Source organism: Cnephaeus nilssonii (assembly GCF_951640355.1).
Source record: "Cnephaeus nilssonii genome assembly, chromosome: 5".
In the NCBI taxonomy this organism is placed as follows: domain Eukaryota; kingdom Metazoa; phylum Chordata; class Mammalia; order Chiroptera; family Vespertilionidae; genus Cnephaeus; species Cnephaeus nilssonii.
Genome location: NC_137076.1, coordinates 101,967,503 through 101,979,828, shown reverse-complemented (window position 1 = coordinate 101,979,828; position 12,326 = coordinate 101,967,503).

The following is a 12,326-nucleotide window of genomic DNA, read 5'->3' as shown; positions in this document are numbered from 1 at the left end:
TAAGAAAAATGGGGCTAATAATAATTTTTCAGTTTCACTTTATGATAACAAAGTGCTTTTTGAAACCCTTACAGAAAATCCTCACCATAAGTCTATGACAAAAAATATTAATATTTCCATCTATATATATAAAACCCTAAGCGACCGGTCGACTGTTCAACCAGTCAACCGTTTGACCGGTTGCTATGATGCACACTGACCACCAGGGGGAAGACTCCGGGCTCACAGCAAGTGAGTGCAGCTGTGGCGGTGCGAGCCTCTCCCACCTATGTGGCAGTGCTACTGCAGCAACGGCAGCAGCAGGCACAGTGGGGCCGGGATGAGCAGGAGTGGCGTGTGCCCAGCTGGGGCTTGGGCTCCTTCCCAGCCACCTGCCACTTTGAACACTATTATATCCCTCGGGATTGGGCTGAAACCAGCAGTCTGACATCCCCCTAGGGGTCCCGGATTACGAGAGGGCGCAGGCCAGGCTGAGGGACCCCACCGGTGCACAAATCCATGCACTGGGCCTCTAGTTTTACATAAAAGGAAACTGAGCCGCTAAAAGGTAAAGTAGCCTGATTAAGACACTGGGACCAGACTTTGACTCCAGGACAGGTGGCTTCTAGTTCAGGTCCTCCCCACCAAGCCCCAGTGCCTTCCAGGAGCTTGTGGTGGTGATGATGAGATTGGTACTGAGAAAGTCTTGTTTGAGTAAAGAATGGAGGAAAGAGAATTGTGATAAGGACTTTGAGAGCACTCAAAGGGTCTTGAAGAAAGAGAAATCCTTTTTATAGTTGAACATAAGGGAAGAGAGTAGGTGAACAAATTCATGAAAATGTGAACATCAGTCTATTGTTGACCAATGAGAAGTGATTGAAAATAGTTGGAGCCTAAGAGTTTTGCAAAGTTTCCTCCACGGAACACTGGTTCTGTATGACATTTCATGAAAAGGGGTTCCTGGACTTTGGTGAATAAATTCCCAAAGCACATGTGTATATTAAAGGCTCTGAGAAGTCTCTCTGTAAAGAAATATAATCAAAAATTTAAACCTAAAATATCCCAAACTTATTTGACTATGGAATTTTTCTCCCATTTTCATAAAATATACATAAACATCATTCTGAACATCCTTTGGAAAATGCTGACTTAGGGCATAGATTTAAAGTTGGGAATGTATCAAGTGTTTACTACTACAATTGCACCCACACAAGAGATTCTATTCTTTATTTTATTTTTCTGTTGTGTCTTTGCTCGTTGGAGAGACAGAGGAGGGAAAGAAGAAGGAAGGAGGAGAAGAGGGAGGGAGAGTAAAAGCAATGGAGTATTTATTGTTCTGAAGTTTGTTGAGTCTCTCTTTTTACTAACACACAGCAAGTATATGGCAAGAGAACCAAATGGGAGCTGAGCTAAGCCCTGGAATGTAGAACCCAGGCTGTTTGGCTCCTGGCTCTTTACAGGCATCTGGATTAGAGGCCCAACTTGTCTTGCTTTCTGCCCTTGCCAATGTGCCTCTCTGGGGATGAGACAGTCTAAATATGTCACCTCATTGGCATGCTTCCTGCTTTCATGTGTTTAACCATGTTGATTCAGAGGGGATCTTCATTCCAGGGGCTCCTGGGCTCCAAGACTGCCCCAAGCAAAGTCCAGGTGGCTTCCAGCCATAGAGAATAGCAGTAGAAGCATAACTAGGAAGGCTCACCAACTGCATCAGTCTTCCTAAGAACACCACTCTAGCAAGAACAGGAATGCTGTCTGCTTATGGTTATGAGTTCCGTTCGTCAGAGCCTGATGGCACCCAGAGATGCCTCCACAGCATGAGTGGGTAGTTAGGTGGAGATGGGTGTGGTGTGCAGTGTAGTTCAGATGGTTGAATGGGGCTCATAATGAGGGTGGGGGTGTTAGGGAGGAATGAGCTTCCTTTGTTCTTTTTAAATTTAGCCTTTAAGCAGGGTGATAACTTATTTCTTTGTGTTTAGATGCTTTGGAGATGATTGATTTCTCAATAGTGTGAAATTTGCCATCAAAGGTCCTTTGGGCCCTGATCTTGACTTGTCTTAGGTCTGACATAGCCAAATACTGTAGCAGTTGGAGGAGGGTGGGGTGACTTTTTTTTGGCAGGATGGTTTTAAAAAAGTGAATTTGCATGCATTTTCAGGGGATGGTTTATCATCATTTCAATGTCTCTAGCAGTTTACTGATGAATATCTAGTGACTAGCTCTCCAATAATTAATAAAATGTGTGTATTGTATGTATATACACTCATGCATTTATTATAAATTTTACTGGTATAAAGGATATATAGCAAAATTTAAAAATAATGAAATACATAATATTCTTTATTATAAATTTCATATAGCCAATTGACTTTCACAGGTTTATTTTATTAATTTTTATCAAACTCCTTTATCCATAGCCCACCTATGGTTGCAACTAAGTGTAGTTCTAACATGAATGTTTTATTTTATTTTATTTTATTGTTTAAAGTATTACAAATAGTACATATGTCTCCTTTTTTTCCCCATTAATCTTCCCCCAGCCTCCCCTACCCGCCGGCACATGCCCTCTCCTCCCACCCCCAGTGTCTTGCTTCCATTGGTTATGCTTATATGCATGCATACATGTCCTTCAGTTGATCTCTTACATACCCCCCCAACCCTCCCCAGCCTTCCCACTGTAGTTTGACAGTCTGTTCAATGCTTCTTTGCCTCTGTATCTATTTTTGTTCATCAGTTTGTAATGTTCTTTATATTCCACAAATGAGTGAGATCATGTGGTATTTTTCTTTCACTGACTGGCTTATTTCACTTAGCATAATGCTCTCGAGTTCCATCCATGATGTTGCAAATGGTAAGAATTCCTTCTTTTTTACAGCAGCAGCATATTCCATTGTGTAGATGTACCACAGCATTATAATCCATTTATCTGCTGATGGGCATTTAGGCTGTTTTCAAATCTTAGCTATTGTAAATTGTGCTGCTGTGAACATAAGGGTGAATATATCCTTTCTGATTGGTGTTTCTGTTTTCTTGGGATATAGTCCTAGAGGTGGTATTACTGGGTCAAATGACAGTTCCATTTTTAATTTTTTGAGGAAACACCATACTGCATTCCTACCAACAGTGCAGGAGGGTTCCTTTTACTTCGCATCCTCTCCAGCACTTGTCCTTTGTTGATTTGTTGATGATAGCTGTTCTGACAGGTGTGAGATGGTATCTCATTGTTTTTTTTTATTTGCATCTCTCAGATGATTAGTGACTTTGAGCATGTTTTCATATGTCTCTTGGCTTTCTGTATGTCCTCTTTCGAAAAGTGTCTATTTAGGTCCTTTGCCCATTTTTTGATTGGATTGTTTATCTTCCTTTTGTTAAGTTGTATGAGTTCCCTATAAATTTTGGAGATTAAATCCTTATCAGAGATAACATTGGCAAATAAGTTCTCCCATGCAGTGGGCTTTCTTATTGTTTTGTTGATGGTTTCTTTTGCTGTGCAGAAGCTTTTTATTTTGATGTAGTCCCATTTGTTTATTTTCTCCTTAGTTTCCATTGCCCTAGGAGCTATATCAGTAAAGATATTGCTACGACAAATGTTTGCTATTTTGGTGCCTATGGCTTCTAAGATTTTTATGGTTTCCCATCTTATGTTCAAGTCCTTTAGCCATTTTGAATTTATTTTTGTGTATGGTATAAGTTGGTGATCTAGTTTCATTTTTTTTGCAAGTATCTGTCCAATTTTCCCAACACCATTTATTGAAGCAACTGTCTTGACTCCATTGTATGCTCTTGCCTCCTTTGTCAAATATTAATTGAGCATAATGGCTTGTGTTGATTTCTGGGTTATCTGTTCTGTTCCACTGGTCTACATGTCTGTTCTTGTGCCAGTACCAGGCAGTTTTGAGACCAGTGGCTTTGTAGTGGAACTTGATATCTGGTATTGTGATCCCTCCAACATTGTTTTTCTTTCTCAGGATTGCTGCAGCTATTCAGGGTCTTTTTTTATTCCAGATGAATTTTTGGAGAGTTTGTTCTAGGTCTTTGAAGTATGCTATTGGTATTTTAAAGGGGATTGCATTGAATCTGTAGATTGCTTTGGGTACTATGGACATTTTAATGATGTTGATTCTACCAATCCATGAACATGGTATATTCTTCCATTTGTTTATATCTTCCTTTATCTCTTTTTTCAGCATCCTGAAATTTTCTGAGTACAGGTCTTTTATCTCCTTGGTTAAATTTATTCCTAGGTATCTTAATTATTTTGTTGCAATGGTAAATGGGATTGCTTTTTTAGTTTCTCTTTCTGTGAGTTCATTATTGGTGTATAAAAAAGCCATAGACTTCTGAGTGTTAATTTTGTATCCTGCTACATTGCTGAATTCATTTATTAAGTCTAGTAGTTTTTTGATGGAGTCTTTGGGGTTTTCTATGTACAATATCATGTCATCTGCGAATAAGGACAACTTTACTTCTTCTTTTCCAATTTGGATGCCTTTTATTTCTTCTTCTTGTCTGACCGCAATGGCTAGTACTTTCAGTAATATGACTAACAGGAGTGGTGAGAGTGGGCATCCCTGTCTTGTTCCTGTTCTTCAGAGAAATGTTTTTTAGGTTTTGCCCATTGAGTATATGTTTGTTGATATTTTTGTTTATGTTAACAAGTAAGAAGAAAGTGAAACAATGAAGATATATGCCTATGGTTGCTAGATTTAACAAATAAAAATACAGATGGTTCTGTTAAATCTGAATTTAGATAACAAATAAATTAATATAAATATGTTCTGAACAACATTTGAGGTATTCTTGTACTAAAAATATCCTTGTTGATTTCAAATTCAGATTTAACTGGGCATCCTATATTGTATCTAGCATTGAATAGCTTTGTTTGTTCTTTGGTGACATGAGTGACTTCTTTGCTGTATCACATACTAGGTTTTGAATATTAGAAAACCGATTTTCTCAATTTTTTGTGCTACTCAGTATGTAAAGACTATAAACAGAACACAATTTTAAGTTTTAGCATTAATGACATTTTGTCATCAGTCTCTTCAATCAAGAAAATCAACAAAACAATAAGCCAACCCCTGATTTTTAGCATTGGCCAATTTCTGAAATGTCTAAACTCCCACCATTGTCAGTTTCAATCTACCAACTTGGCTTCCCTGAAGGAGGAACTGGGAAGAGATGCACAGGAACACACAGGGTAGCATTTTCATCAAACAGACACAGATTGATACAATCTCAAAAGCACAGATAAAATCTACATTTAGTAAAATAATTAAGAAGTGATAAATTGGGACAACTTATTATCCTTATTTTTAATATAATTTGTTTAGTTGTAAGTTAATAAAAGCTTTGTTTCAACTGGTTCAGAGAAGTCCTGACAATATAACAATTGGCCCTAGCAAGCTGGTAACAACCGCGCCAGCTCATTACTGAACCTGTCCATATCATCCTACACCTCGCCTGACTTACTCATTTACAGAATCTATTTTGGTCCTATAGGTGTTTGAGTTTGTGGTCTTTGTTAAGTTTTTGGGGATTTTTAAAAAAAATGATACAACCCTTTTCTAGGGAGCTTTAAGCTGCTCAAGAGAGTAATTAACATTTAACAGTTAACTTCTCTATTTGAAACACTGTTTTCTACTACAGATTATAAGACCTTATAAGACCCCATGCTACATAAAAGCCAGAAAGATGTAATCTAGACATAAAATGACCACAACATTGTAGTGCAGAAGGTTAAGAGATGAAATCAAAATTCCTGCCATGGTTGCAATATTATTGATTATACCCATAATTAAGGATTGGAAGGGATTGTGTGTAGTATTTATTCCTCCTAGGTCTTAAGGGATGTGATGCATTTTCTTCTACATTTTCCTTTAATGTTTTCATGAAGATTTTCTGGAAGATAAGTAATAAGGGTACAATTTAGGCAACAAATGCATTAAATTTGTCAAGGGAGCATTCCTCTGCTGGGACAGCTTTCATGGAGCAGAAGCCAGACCTTGAAGAATGAGAGGGATTTAGAGATAGTAGGGAAAGCATTCCAGGCAGGGCGCACAGCATAAGTAAAGGGTTAGAGATAGGTATTTTGAAGGAACAATAAATAAAATTAGTCTGGCTGGAGAAGGTTTGGATTTATACATATATGTGAAAGCTATATAAAATCAGGTCCTGCAAAGTCCACTCTTGGCATGGAATCAAATTCAAATAACTAATTGTTAGAAAAATTGAAACTAATTTAAATCTTTACCACAGCTTCTCAAGAAAACAGAAAAACTGGCGTACTCTGCCCCTCATCATGAATCTTTCTCTTCCCTTAGGTTCTCATCTCTTCTGGTAAATTATTCTCTACCCTTTCACTTCTCTACTTCACTGACTACTCCAATCTTCCCATTAAGTCTCAGAATAGGGTTGAGAGTTTTCCTTAGCAGGTGGGGGAGAGAAATAGGCTATGTACAGATGCAAAGATTTCTTTTGTCTGACACATCCCATAATAATAGTCATACCCATAAATAATAATTATATCAATAAGTAATTTCTTTATACTTCCTTTCCTCTCCAACTCTGTAATATTAAATGTTCATTTCTAGATTTTTCTCCCTTACCTTTGGCCATTGTACATGCTATTTTATTTGCATATATTTATTTTCTTTGTCTTCTATCCACCCAATTCCTTTTAATCCAGAAAGATTCTGTTTAGAAGTGACTTTACCCAGAAGCCTTTCTTGACCATGAAAATTGCCTCTCCTCTCAGAATCATAATACAGAGTACATCTTTCTGTTTTAGCACTAATCACATTATCTTTTCATTGCCTTGCCTCTTTTACCTATTTTGTCCTCACTGGACTGTGAAAGATTTGAAAACAAGCCCTAGATTTTACTTTGGAGATATATATGTATATTTATATAGATATCCTATCTAATAATAGAGTAACATGTAAATTACCATCACTCCGCTATGCCCACGATTGGGCGGCGGGAGGCTGGGGGGCAGGACTCGGGGTGGCCTATCCAGCCATTGAGAGGCACGGATCCGCTGCCACTGAGGGGGGCTACCCTGCTGTTGAGAGGCGCAGGGGGCGGGACTCCTGCCCCCTGTGCCTCTCAACGGCCAGATCTGCAGCCGCTGAGGGGGCCTGCCGCGGACACCCAGCTGCGCCTCTCAACGGCAGGGTAGCCAGGTGTCCGTGGCAGCCCCCCTCAGCGGCCGTTGAGAGGCGCAGGGGGCAGGAGTCCCGCCCCCTGCGCCTCTCAACAGCAGGGTAGCCCCCCTCAGCGGCTGCGGATCATCAAAAGTGGGGGAGCTGGGTGCCTGTCTGCTCCGGCACCAGGCCTTTCAGAAGCCTCCGCCGAACCGGAGGCTTCTGAAAGGCCTGGTGCACCAGCGGACAGGCACCCAGCTCCACCGCGAAAAGCGAAAGCATGTAGGGGACCCTACACATGCATGATTCAATCATGCACTGGGCCTCTAGTGTTTATATAAATTCTTATATATGTATCTGTGATATTTATATATAGTAACATATAAATTACATTAATATGTAATATATTTCTTATGTGTATGTACATACATAATTATTTTTTAGTTCTCTCATATTTTTGGATAAATTAATCCATTTATTGGCAAATTCTATGTGACAGACATTGTATTAAGCAATTTTCAGATGTATTTCTTTTTCTGCTCCAACCAACCATATAAAATAGGAGTTACCCTTAATTCTCTAAAGAGAAATCTAGGACTCTAAGAGGTGTAATGGTTGCCCAAGGTCACACAACCAAGAAATGGCAGCAACAAATCTTGAACTCAAAATTTGACTGGCCCATGTATACTCCAAGGCATAAGAAATCCATTAGGGATTCTGCTGTCAGTGCAGTGAGGACAGAAGACATGTGTTACTCGACAGGAAGGTGGAGACTGTTTTGGGATTGTCAGCCAGGCCTTTGGTTGGCCATAGGGAGAGGAGCTTGTGCCAGTTAGTTGCTGCTGATTCAGTGAAATGGTGAGAAAAGGGGGGTGGAGAACAGATACAAGACATATTCATCGCCTGCAGTCAAGGGACTATTGTTATTGAATCCTTTGCTTACTTTATTATGAAACATTTAAATGTAAACAATATTTATTTTCAATATTTATCTCCTGCCGTCTTTTGAAGGACCATGAAGGAAGCTGTGTGGGAGGCCTCCTAGCTTACAAGAACATATTCTCTTTTGAAACATATCACAATCCTATAAAATTGTATGAGTTTTCTATAGCTTCTGTAACAAAGTACCATGAAACTTAGTGGCTTAACACAATACAAACTTACCTTTAACTTCTGCAGATTGTAAGTCCAACATGGGCCTAACTGGGCTAAATTTGAGGTGTTGGAAAGGATGCATCACTTTCTGGAGGCTCTAGAGAAAAAATCTGTTTCCTTCCTTTTTTCAGTTTCTTGGTTTGTGGCCTCTTCCTCTATCTTCAAAGCCAGCAACAGTAGGTCAAGTTTTCCTCATGTTGCCATCTCTCTGACATACTTTCATTGCTACTCTCTGCCTTGGACAACATCCAGGAAAGAGTCTCCGCTTTTAAGGATTCGTATAATTAGTTTGACCCACCTGGATAATGCAGGCTAATCTCTTCTTTTCAAGGTCCTTATTCTAAATTACATCCTTTGCCATGTAGAATAACATATTCACATGTTCTTGGGATTAGAGTGTGGACATATTTGGGGGGCTTTTATTCTGCTTACCACAACTATCCCTGTTCCACAGATGAGGAAACTAAGACTCAAGAGAGGTTAAATGAATTTTCCACACTCCCAAATATAGTAAGTGACAGGTCAGAGATTCAGACATGGGTCTATGTGACTCAGAAATGCTCACTCTTTCTGGGATAGCAAGCTGCTTCTTTAACATTTAACATTTCCATGCTGGTCATAGAACTGGTCATTCCATGTAGAATAGGTAGCAACTTGTAGAATGTAATGAATGGGATACTGGGATGGCTTTCCCTACAGAGCACCAGCCCACACAGGTGCTTTTTTTGCAATGACTCCATCTATTATGTGCCAGGTGCCAGGATGATAGAGATGATTCTATCTTTGAGATATTTCTGGTTTAGCCAGGAAGACCAGCAAGTCCAGTCTAGTATGCTAAATGCTACATTAAAGTGAAGGGCAAGGACTATAAGAATATAGAAAAGGGGCATCTAAATCAGTCTGGAAGGGTTGTGAAGGCTTCCTGGGAGAGGTGATGCTTGGGCTGAGTATTCAAAGATGTGAAATACGTAGCCAAAGCAAGAAAGCAGTAAAGAAAGGCATATTTAATGAAGGGGAAGGAGTAAAGAAAGGATGCTTGAATTATAACTATGTCATGTCATGACTATTACAGCAAGAAAGAGGGCAATATGTATCACGGTTCCTCAAAATGAGTGCAACTCTTGATCCAGTGATTCTATTTCTAGGAATTTATCCTAAGGCAGTTACCAGACATGCACATAAAGATTTATGTGCATGGATACTCGTTGCTGCATGATTAATAATAATAAAAAATTGGAAACAGCCTAAATGTTTATAGTGAGTTGGATAACTGAATCCATATGATGGAATATAATGTCATTAAAAGGCATATTTAATGAAGGGAAAGTGCTCAAGCTGTAAAGTGGGGGAAAGTAGTTTAAAATATGATCCCAATATCGTTAAAATTGGATATGTAGTAGAACAAAATACATATTTTGAATATAACTGCATCAAAAGAAAGGTTGGAATTAAATACATCAAAATTGTCAGTGGATAGTAGATATATTGGTTAAATGTTTTGTTTGTATTCTTTCAAATTTCTCAGGAGCATTCATTATGTTTATAACTTTAATGCAAGTTTAACCCCTAAAATTGCTAAGTATTATTTTTATCACTCATACATCCCTTAGAACCCTGTGAGTACTATTATCCCCCTTGTGCTGGGGCCCCCAACTCTGTCTCCATCTCTACCTCAGTCTATGTACCTGTCTGCGGATTACTAAGAGCACAATCTCAAGATGGCATTTCAATTTCAGGTTTTTTCTGTGTCCTTTTCCATCTTCTTATCAGTCCTTTTTCCCTAGAAGATTTGCCTAAATGCCACTCTTGATGAAAGCCTACTTTTATGGAAAAAAATAAGTAAATTTAATGAGTACTTATGTACCAGACACTGTTCTAAGCACTTTACATGGATTAACTTGATTAATCCACACAACACCCTATGAAGTAGATATTATTATAACTTCCATTTTACTGATGGGTACACTGAGGCTCAGAAAATTTCAAGAACAGGTCTTAATTAGTAAGTGCTGGAACCTGGATTTGAGTATAAGCAGTCCCTCCCTGTACAGACTACAAACTTGCTGATGCCAAAAGATGCTGATATCGGAGCAAAACCTTTCCCAGGAAGCTGTATGCTTTAATAGAAGAGCAAGGTCTCAACAGATTAGGCCAGACAGTGGGATTGGGGTAAAAAGGTTAATATTTAGGGGATGTGGGGCCTCCCAATCCAATAAGATTCTCAGGATATTCTATAGACCTGTTGACACGTGGATCTTTATATTCCTAATTCTTTGAAGTTCACTTCTGGGTAAAAGCCCTAGGAACAGTGAAGAATTGAGCTCCTGCATGGAACTGAGAAGATGTGCCTGTTCCATGATTCTGCAATTTCATGAACCTCCTGTTATTGTTTTTCTCATGACATGGAGGGGAAAACCCAATCTATAAATGGTTATGTGCATTAAAAAAAAAAAAAAGCTAGCTTACAAAAGGGCCTGGACAGTGCTTTCAGCAGGTTGAGAACCTTGGATCGACAGGTTCTCATGTGAACAATCCTAAAGGGGGTCCCTTGGTGAGGCAAACCCTTCTACTTCGATCAACTCAGGCTGCGGAGGTGGAGGCCTGGGCCGGATGGGATGGTGAAGTTAGCTGCCAAACATGCAGAAGCTGAGGTTTCAGGGAGCTCCAGCTCATTGGCATTCACCAGCTCAGCTGCATCCAGGGTGACCTTTTGTGTTTGTGCCAGTGTGTTCCATCCAGCCCAGAGTGTTTGGTAGGTTATGCAGCCCGCCAAGGGAATTCTTTGGCCTGCCTGAAAGAGAATCAACTGTTAGAGGGCCAGGCTTCTGGCCAGGAGATTTCTTTTGAGCTTTAATATAGGTGGACTAAAGCTGAGCCATAATAACTGCAGTAATATTAGTAACACCCAGTTCCCGTTCACTTACATTCACCCCGGAATGAAAAGAAGCATTTTAAAGCCTACATTGAGGTGCTCGCCTGTTGTCTTTTCACAGGGAGGCGTCGTTTTATCAGTCATCTTGGTTTCCCTCCAGGTTTTCCCTGCTGTTGAGTCAATAAGACAAGGAGAATATGACCCTGAAGGCCCATACACCCTACCTGTACCCGACACAAGGTATGACTCACCCCACTGTGCAGCCAAGAGAGAAAGGCCAAAAAACTCACGCTAACAAATCCCAAAAGGTGAGACAGAAGGAAGATTCTAGTGGATACATTTAGATCAGCTTTTCTGACTTATAACTAGAAAAATGGCAGTTGGGTTGAGGAAATAGAAGGCGACCTGACAGTGTGAGAGTGATGAACACGGAAAAAACCAATCATCAACAAAGCCACGTGGCAGCTAAGGCAGCACCCACTTCTCTTTGTCACTGCCAGCCAGAGAGGATGACCAGCCATCAGGCAGATGGTCCCCAGTAATCAATAATGAGTTTAAGGCTTAAGACTTTGCTCTGCCCACATCCAACCATTCCATACAGACAGCCCTCTTTTAATGTCCCAGCATTCTCAGGCATCCTTGAATGGAGGGTGGACCCTGCACCTCTAGGGGCCATGTATTGGCATGAGAAGGAAGCACCCGCATCTCACCAAAGTGAAAGTAGATAGAACCAAACCTGGAACACTTTTATTTATTTATTTGTTGAGGTAAAAATGGTATATAACATTAGTTTCATGTGTACAGCATAATTTGATATTTATATACAGTGCAAAGTGGTCATCAGGATAAGTCTAGTTAGCATCCATCACCATACAATTGACTTCCTTTACCTATTTCGTCCACCCCAACCCACCTGATAACCACCAACCTGTTCTATGTATCTCTTCCTGTTCCCTCTCTGCATATTAGCTGCTTCAAGTAAAAACACTAGGCCAAGTGATTTCCAGCAGGGCTGCAGTGAAATTACCTGCTCTCCCACTTCCTAGGTTATGGCTTTGGGCAAGCTGACCTTCACTTCTTTGCACCTTAGTTCCCATCTATGCATTGGGGACTGAAATACCTACCTTAGAGAATAAATTAAGACACACATAAAACAGCCATTTTCAACCCTGGCT